The sequence below is a fragment of the Schistocerca americana genome, chromosome X (genome assembly GCF_021461395.2).
Source record: "Schistocerca americana isolate TAMUIC-IGC-003095 chromosome X, iqSchAmer2.1, whole genome shotgun sequence".
Taxonomy (NCBI): Eukaryota; Metazoa; Arthropoda; class Insecta; order Orthoptera; family Acrididae; genus Schistocerca; species Schistocerca americana.
Genome location: NC_060130.1, coordinates 157,235,878 through 157,245,885, shown reverse-complemented (window position 1 = coordinate 157,245,885; position 10,008 = coordinate 157,235,878). Strand labels below are relative to the sequence as shown.

The following is a 10,008-nucleotide window of genomic DNA, read 5'->3' as shown; positions in this document are numbered from 1 at the left end:
ACTCAGAAAATATTCAGTTTAATTTTAATCACTCCGGAGTGTATTAAAACATTGGAAAATATACACTGTAATTGTACTCACAAAAGAACGAGTGCAAAAAAAACATATGGGCAATACGTCATTCCGACCTCCGAGGGGCAAGATCTTCTGCTTCTTATTCAATATAGGTTTTACGTTGGAGATGTGGTGCAGGCCCTTCGACTTTCGAGATCGGAGTGCTTCTACTTCAAGCGCATTCGGATGTGGAATCCGCTTGATTCTGTACGGCCCGTTGAATAAGAAGAAGCACTTCTTTGACAACCCAGCCCGTTTATTAGCGAGCTTGTGCGAACGTTCAAGTACTTTCAGGCCTACGTGAAAAGTTACGTTCCGCACCTTCTTTCTGTAGGCTCTTATCCGAGCCTCGGCGGCACTCTTTATATTTTTCAGCGCAAGCTCCAAAATCGCAGATCTCCGTAACCTGGATTCTGCTGGCCAGAGAACCATCTATTTTATTTTACTCGGAGGCTCCTTGTTTTTCAGGACCAGAGTCGGTAGCAACATCGTCGAGGCATTTGGCAGCTCGTTTAATATGTTCTGGAAACCGGCTAGTTTCGTTTCCCACGTCCGGTGTTCACGGTGGCAGTATAACCGACACAATTTTCCATTCTCCTTCATCCACCTTTCACAAGTATTTGCTGAAGGGCAGAAAAGGGAGATAAAGATCAGTTTCACTCGCTTTCTCCGAAGCATATGCTCCCAGTGAGGTGACCTGAATTGTGGCCCGTTGTCCGAAATCACACGCTTCACAGTGCCAAACTCCCATAAGAAGTGATTTGCGAACGCAGCAGCTACTGCCTTCCCGGTGGCCCTACGCAGCAGGGTGAGGCAGACGAATTTTGACGTCAGCTCTACTGCCACAAAAATGAACGCAAATCCGTTCCTAGAACGCACTATCGGACCGAATAGATCTACTGCTGCGAGATCTCTCAGTTTACTGGGAACGATCGGGTGTATTGGTGCGGCAGACGACACAGTGGGCAGCTTGGCTTGCTGACAGGGCTTGCATACCCTAATTACTTTACGTATACGCCAAAGCATATTATCAAAGTAACAGGTTTCCCGCAGCTTCTCCAAGCATTTCCTTGCACCAAAGTGACCGTAGCTCACTTGCACGTATAACACGAGCTTGTTCACCAGTTCCTCCGGTATCGCTAACAGCCACCTGGAGCGTCTAGAGCTCGCCTCTTAAATAGGATGCCATTCCGCATAATATAATACTGCCTGATGGCCGCGTGGGATTTATCATGCCATTTCTCTTTGATGTCACGCAAGACTTCGTCCTTGTCTTGCTCCCCGTCCCGATATTGCCTAGTGACGTAGTGCCATAATTCTCGAATGCCACATTTTGAAGGTATAACACACTAAAATTGTTTTCGTAAATAGTGTTATCCTCAGCATGGGTGAGCCCGATAGGCATCCAAGATAGAGCATCAGCAATGACGTTCTTGTGCCCCGGAATGTACTCTATCGTGAAGTGGTATTGCTGGAGGAACACCGTGTAAGAGGCGTGGATAAATGGACGCTATGTGCAAGAAGCATGAAGCGTCCTTTGAATGTATCCTGATAGCTAAAAGAGCCACGCGCACTTTGAATAAGAAAATGCTACTTTACACTGAAATCAATATAAAAGATAGGGTCGCCACCAACTCTAGCCACACGACAAAGAAGAGGTAGCACTGAGTCGGAAAATTACTTAATTTATTAATAAGAAAAACTCACAAAAGAACATTCATTGTAAAGTCATTGATAAAGAATGGGATGTAGTTATTAATATGATCCAGGCATTCTTCCCGTAAATCAAATATTGAGTAAAGTAAAGAGGGCGTGAACACCATGCGTAAGTGCAGCCTGCAGCAAGATTCGTGAAAACACGATCTATTCCAGAGCATTTGTTTCAGATAAAAAAAGGGACACTAATCACTACACCTGTGCACATGGAAACGCTATAGGTGGGCCAACAAGGAAAACTACAAGGTAAATGGCAAAGGTAACGGCGACGTAACATCGGTACACAAGATAAGATTGAAGGCAAAATTATTTATTCCTTAAAACATTGATGTAGTGCATCTATAGACTGCTGTTGCATGCTAACTATGGACAACTGCTTGTGAAATACTACACGTTTCATAACAGACTCGCGTGCCCACTCGGTCCGCGGAGACAATTTCTATGGACCGTGGCCAAATTTTAATCACATGAGACAAAGAAAATTCACAAATACACAAAAATTACCAAGATCCGGAAAAGATTAGAAGCATACACACACAGTTGTAGGCACATAAACACTCACACTGAACCGAGGGCACTTCAACATATGCAACTCCCTTGTGCTGCGTTCCTCTCACGGATCAAAGTCAAGACTGCATTGGGAATCAAACTGAAAGTCCACAAAAGCCTTGCATTCCCTGCTGCAACCCAGCAAGTAAATCTTTATAAGACGAAATTCGAGACCAAAAGCTAAAAGCTCCCCTCTCTATGTGACAACGCGCCACGCGGTCAGTCCAACTCACCCTTCTTCGACTGGAGCACAGCTGTGTACGCTTCCCGTACCGGCGGCAGACTGCCTCCCGCTTCTCCAGCCTCTTCCACGCTCCGCGTGGACCATAAAACCCCAGGATGCCATCTCCGCCACCAACCTACCGCAGGTGGATTTCTCCCAAGTAACGGAAACCTCTTTGCCGACTTGACCACTACGAGAGTTGGCAATGAAAGGTGGCTACAGGACCCTTTCAACCGTCCACCGTCCAAGTCTACCGTGATTGATTTTGGCGCTCATTAGGAATTGTAGTCCTCGGTGGTCGCTGTATAACCTAGTCATGGGCCCGAACAAATAGTAGCGGAATTTCTTAAACGCCCAGACAATCACTAGGGCTTCAAGCTCCGTTACAGAGTAATTCTGTTCACTCCGCGAGAGCACACGGCTGGCGAACGAGATAGCCTTCCAGGTGGACGGATCCTTTTCACCATCCGTCTGGAACAACACCGTTCCCAGCCCCGTCAGTGAACTATCTGTCATCAGGCAAAACTCCTGATTCAAACCCGGATGTGCGAGCAATGGAGCGTTAACCAATGCATTCTTTAATTCGCTAAATTCACTCTGTGCTTGTTTGTCCCACATCCAAACGGTGTTCTTACCCGTCAGTGCACATAAACGAGGGGTGGACAAAACATTGAGATTTATAAATCTCTTGCAGGAATTGCAAAGCCCTAAATAACCCCTGAGCTGACGCTTTGACGTGGGCATCGCGCACTCCGCAATCGCTGAAATTTTTTCGGGATCCGGATGAATCAAATACGCCGACACAATATGACCCAGAAACTTTATGCTTTCGCGCCCGAACTGGGATTTGTCCAGATTCACGGTCACCCCCGCTTTCCCCAACACTTCGAGCAATCGATTTATAACCTGATTGTGTTCCTCCAATGAGAATGTCGCCCACATGCACAGTTACGCGCGCTTTTAGGTCGTCAGGTAGTATGCAATTCAGGCCTCTTATGAAGGCGGGTGAAGAAACATTCAACCTGAAAGGGAGGCGTTTAAACTGGAAGCAACTCCCATACCAGAGGAACGCAGTATATTGCCTGCAAGACGAATCGAGCATAATTTGCCAATAGCTGTTCAGAGGTCCATGGGTGACAAAACTTTCACGCCATGAAACTTTTGCAACAGTTCCTCCAGTCCTTCTGGCCTATCTGTCTCGGACATGATGACCATATTTATTTGCCGTGAGTCCAACGCCAAACGCATGGACTTGTCCCGCTTTGGCACAACGAGTAATGGCGAGTTATAGGAACTCCTAGCTCGCTCTATTATACCCTGTTCCAGCATCCTACTTATTTCGGCTTCCACACTGGTCTTGTGCACCAATGGGATGGGGTAGGGCTTAACAAAGAATGGAAGGTAGAATGAGATTTTCACTCTGCAGCGGAGTGTGCGCTGATATGAAACTTCCTGGCAGATTAAAACTGTGTGCCCGACCGAGACTCGAACTCGGGACCTTTGCCTTTCGCGGGCAAGTGCTCTACCAACTGAGCTACCGAAGCACGACCCACGCCCGGTACTCACACACGGCTGTGGCTATGCCATGTCTCCGCAATATCCTTTCTTTCAGGAGTGCTAGTTCTGCAGGTTCGCAGGAGAGCTTCTGTAAAGTTTGGAAGGTAGGAGACGAGGTACTGGCAGAAGTAAAGCTGTGAGTACCGGGCGTGAGTCGTGCTTCGGTAGCTCAGTTGGTAGAGCACTTGCCCGCGAAAGGCAAAGGTCCCGAGTTCGAGTCTCGGTCGGGCATACAGATTTAATCTGCCAGGAAGTTTCAAGAATGGAAGGTGCTTGCGCACCGTAAAGCGGTACAGAAATCCATCAATTGCCCTCAGTGAATCTGCAAATACTCGGGAATGGCTTTTCAGAACGCAGATATATTTTGCAGTTTATCAAGTGAACTGCACCACCAGCACAAATTTGGTGTTGACGTAAGTAGTAGGACAAACTATACATCACCCCTCTCTGAACCATTGAAATATTTATTCAAGATGGCGCATCCAAGCTGGCAGCCATACATGTGGCAACACAGGCACAGAAAATTATGTCTCACTGTTTTCAAAATCAACTTTGTCCATGTTGTATACTCTCTTGCGACAAATTATGCACATGGCACCACATTCAGAAAGTCAGCCTCACAAACACTGATGCTCGAGCATCTTGATGGCAGATATATTTTGCAGTATATCAGATGAACTGCACCACCAGCACAAATTTGGTGTTGACGTGAGTAGTAGGGCAAACTATACATCACCCCTCCCTGCACAACTGAAAAATTAATTCAAGATGACGCATCAAAGCTGGCAGCCATACATGTGACATCTCAGTGATTTTGCAGGAAAAACAGTTCAATTGGGCTACGTTCACTAACCTAACCCCACACAGCTTCCCCCTACACTCCCCTCCCCTACCCACTCTAATCTGGAAATTGGTGGGAAAAGGACTCAGTCTGTGCTGTAAGTCTTTATTTTATACGCATTTTTTATTTAAAAAATTTAAGGTTTCATAGACAGTAGCTCCATCCAGTGTGTTCACCATGGATCTTTGGAGTCCAACTGACCTACTTCACAGCACCACCACTAGAGTGCGCTGTCGTCCTTCCCCCTCTCCCTCCTGTGACGTAATCTAATATGGCGGGAAAAGGTCTGTCCGTGTCTAGCTGCTGGACTGGAAGGATGGACGTAATTGTTTACTGTGTTCAATGGATGAGACGTGTGTGTTGGAGAAGGAGGAGGAGTATATTACCTGTAACCATGCATCTGAGGACTGTGTCAATAGAAACGATATTTGGTGAAGATAAATACGTTTCATGAAACAATGAAGCTGCAGGGTGATGGAGCTAAGTTACACTTCGCAACTCACGCTGATAAACGCCTGTGCTGTAACTGCAGGTCTTTCAATAAAAGTCCTAAGGGTCTTCCAAAGCACGAGAGGCAAGACGTTCACTCCGGTAGGCGCACTCACTGCCCCCAGAGGTCAGACGCCAGCTTACGACACAGCCCCGCTGCAGCCGAAGGAGTGGCCACGTACTTCCTGTAATGTCGGAAATACCCGCGGCCTTCCTCCTTCCCTTCCCCCAGCGCACAATTACTCTTTGTTGCTGAACACGAACTGCTTCGGGAGTTATTACATCTGGTGTTGCGGAATACTGTCACATACATAGCTTGAAGATGACACAGGAACTAAATGTACCACTGAACAGGGACAGACAGAGAGGGAGAGAGAGAGAGAGAGAGAGAGAGAGAGAGAGAGAGAGAGGGAGAGAGAGAAATAGAGAGAGAGAGCAAGCATTATAGATAGATGACGCGAGTATATTTGCAGAATTACGCATCTTATTCTGAGGAATACCACCACGGCCACACATGAACAAGGATTCTAAGGAAAAGATTTCGACACACCTGTGAAAGCCTCCCTAGGACACTTCGCAGGGTTTTGTGGGAAATACACTTGTCTTTCACCATGAGCTGCTTCAGCAGTTTCTAAATCCAATTGAATGTGTCTAAATACACCTCCAAAATCGTCACTGCACAGTATTTTTCTTCAATTTTGCGATGTATACCTCCATACCCGAAAAAGATCGCGGCGCACTTATGAAAACTGCCTAAGACACTTCACACACTTTTGTGGGAAACAGATTCTGAAACCAATATCAGCTGCAATATCTGATATTACACGCCGAAATGATGATATTTGGAAATCGAAATAAATATCTCTGTAACTCTAAACAGGACGCTCACCACTTTCCGAGTCTTAGCTTCTTGCTTGAAGGCACTGCCAGAGAGAGACAAATTTCTGAGTCCTACAGCTGCTATGATGTTCATCACTTTTCTGAAACGATGAGTGGGCTTAGTTTGTATTTGCTGCTGCTGAAGTCAGGGGCGTTAGTTTCCCCATTTCTCGAAGCACACACCGACGTCTAAGCACGGACTGGAAAATCACAACAATTCAAAGCACTCTCCTACAGAGCCGGCTGGAGTGGCCGAGCGGTTCTAGACGCTACAGTCTGGAACCGCGAGACCGCAGGTTTAAGTAGTTCTAAGTTCTAGGGGACTGTGTGCTCGGAGCTCAGAGCCATTTGAACCATTTGAACAAAAGCGCGCGAAATGTCTTCTGTTTTCCACAAAATCACGCGAAATGTATTAGGAATGGTTTCACAAGTGTGTCACGATTTTTTTTTAGAGTCTTTGTTCAAGTGTGGCGGTGGTGACATTCCTTGGAATGAAACGTGTATTGTTCAAGTATTCTCGTGTAATCTAGAGTGCTCACCTTCTGTCTATTTGTTTAGTGGTACATTTAGTTCCTGTGTCATATTCAAGTTATGTACATTACAGTATTCCACAACACCAGATGTAATAACTCCTAAAGAAGTTCGTGTTCAACGACAAAGGGTATCCGTGTGCTGCGGGACGGGAAGGAGGAAGGCCGCGGGTATTTCCAACACGACAAGAAGCACATGACCGCTCCTGCAGCTACCTTGTGGCCGTGCCGTAAGCCGGCTTGTGCCCTCTGGAAGCAGTGAGTGTACGCACCGGAGTGAACGTCTTGCCTCTTACTCTTTGGAAGACAGATTGGACTTTTATCGAATGATCTACAGTTGCATACAGGCGTTTATCAGTATGAGTTGCGTAGTGTAACTTGGCCCCATTTTACTGCTTCTTCATCATTTCATGAAACGTATTCGTCTTCACTAAATATCAGTGCTATCGACACAGTCCTCAGATGCATGGTTACAGCTAATATACTCCTCCTTCTCCAGCAGAGACATCTCGTCCACTTAACACAGTAAACAGTTACGTCCATCCTCCGAGTCCAGCAGCTAGATACGGACTGAGTCCTTTTCCCCGCCATCTAGGATTACGTCACGGGAGGCGAGAGGGTGATGGACGATAGCGTCCTCTGGTGGTGGTGCTGTGAAGTAGGTCAGTTGGACTCTGGACCTCATGGTGAACACACTGGATGGAGCTCTCTTTACAACCCAAGTTTCGTAAGTAAGCAATGCCTACAAAATAAAGACTTACATCTGTCCTATCTGACAGCCCAGCAAAATTTGAGTCCCTTTCCCACTAATTTCCAGATGGGGGAGAGATGGGAATGGAAGCAATGTATACAAAAATAGTCTTATGTCTTTCCTATACAGTAGTGCAGGACCGACTAAGTCTTTTCTCACCAAATTCCGGATGGAGGTAGGGGAGGCGAGGGGGCCAAGGAGGTAAACGAGTGGACCTATTTTCCCGCCAAAATTTGAACTTCCCACCACGATGTCACAGTGACATTGCCACGTGTATCACCGCCGTCTTAGATACTCCATCTTGAAAAATCTGTCAACAATGCAGAGTGGGGTGACAAATAGTTTTCCCTACTCGCACTCAATATTGGAGGGCTCCTTCTGCAATGTTGATAGTTCTTCAGCGTATAGAGTGCTCAGCAGATGGTTCTTCTTCTCTAACATACAAGAAGAAGAATCCTTACTTTCTATTATTACAACAAGTAATTGGTAAGGGAAATATGTAGATTCTGTTAGCAGTAGTAAGTAGTGCATACTGTACTTGTATTCTGCAAAGAAAAGATTGAATGATGACGGTGACTACGATGATAATGACATTTCTGATGCTGCAGCAACGACGACAAAGCTACTAATGTGAGTCTTCCAGCTTTTATAACACGCCACCATGCTGGGTCAGCAAGCAAAAATGTGATTAATCAGCAGATCATATCTTGCTGACAGAACATCAAATTTCAGGTTTCCCACTTTCGGAGGGAACAGGACTTTATAAGAACACAAGCTATGAGATATCCACATAATCAACGAAACGCAATCTCGGATGTCCATGTTGAATCATTGCTACGGGAAACAGATATGTGCACTCAGAGAACTGTGCAGCTCTGTTCTGTGGCTGATGACAGTGACTGTCTTACATGCTCATTCCATTTCATATCGCTTTGCAGCATTACGACCAGAATCTTAGTCGCTCACAGAACAATCATTGCCCGTCAGTTCAGAGAATTTCTTCCACCATTCTAAACGGCACAGAAATAACCTTTTCTTCCTCTGCAAAGAAAGTAATTCCGGGCCATCATTTAGAGCGGGTTGAACACACAACTACATTCTCTAAGATGGTGTCAGTGTCATTTCGGTCACTACAAAAATTCAAAAAAGTACTTCCCTTAGAGCTTGAAAAGAGGCTCGTAGAGACACTGATACTTGCCATACTTAACTGTGGTGATGTCATTCTCCAAAGACTATCGTTCGAAAGCTCAAGCGGGCTGTAACTGGCGATGAGTACTTGAGTACAGTACATTTACGACTTATGCTTTTTTGTCGATCATAGCACACCAGCCTACGAACAGTCGTCATGGCTAAGTGCAGTTAAGCGTAGAGACTGTCATACTGTATGTTTGCTCCGTCGTCTTTCCAATTACTGAGCCTCATCTGATTTCTCCTCAACTATTACTCTACTATCTGAACAGCACAGAAGAAATACTCGCTCTCAACGAGTAAAATTCTGGTTCTGTAATATCACATAGCACTGCTATGTTTCCTAAATCATTTTCTAAATAAGGAAGTCGACTTCGTCAAAATATCAGATAAATTAAATACCTTCCAAACTTCAAAAGACGGCTAATGGGCCACCTTCTATCACAATTTTATCTCTCTTACACTCTATGCAGCTCATTTTCGTCAGTTACCCTCCCCCACAACCTTTCCCTCCCCATTGCGGCAGAGCTCTATATTTATATTTTTTTGTTTCCTAACAACCACTCCTACTGTCATTTCAATCTTCTCTTCTTCCTTTGTCCATTCCGCTTGTCATAACATTAAACATGGCTTCAAATGTGGTAACTAATCTACATCATTGTAAATGATCTTTATTATTAATACTGTTAGTACCGTCGGTGGTGTCAGTTAGTCTTATTGTTATAAGTATTGCTATTATTATTGTTATTATTATTGGGAAGGTTTTTTGATATGTTTGGTACATGTTATTCTAGGTCAGATGGAAGACACGAATTTTGTTAGACTGAGTAAGCAATAAATAAATAAATCTTCGTCGTCCTGAAGCTAAATGTACGTTGGTGCATTATACAGTCGACCATAAACGCCACTTCTCTAAATTTTCTTAACAGTGTTTGACGAAACAAACGACGTCTTCCCTCCAGGGATTCTCATTAAATTTCACGAATTATTTCCGTAATACTCGCGCCTTGATCGCTAACAAATCTAGCATCCCGCCTCTGAATTGTTTCGATGTCATCGTTTAACACGACATGGCGTGAATCCCAAACACTCGAACAGTAGTCGACAATGGGTCGCACTACGGTTCTGTAAGTGGTCTCCTTTACAGATCAACCAAATTTTCCTAAAATTCTCCGAATTCACGAAAGTCGAGCATTCGCCTTACCCACTACTTACCTCATGTGCTCATTCC

At 45.1% G+C, this 10,008-nt stretch overlaps 1 non-coding gene across 1 annotated transcript; it reads left to right on the top strand.

The window, feature by feature from the left end:
- Nucleotides 1-4,256: 4,256 nt before the first annotated feature.
- On the top strand, nucleotides 4,257-4,331 carry Trnas-cga. Its single transcript has one exon. It is a non-coding gene; the product is annotated as a tRNA-Ser (tRNA).
- Nucleotides 4,332-10,008: the final 5,677 nt, after the last annotated feature.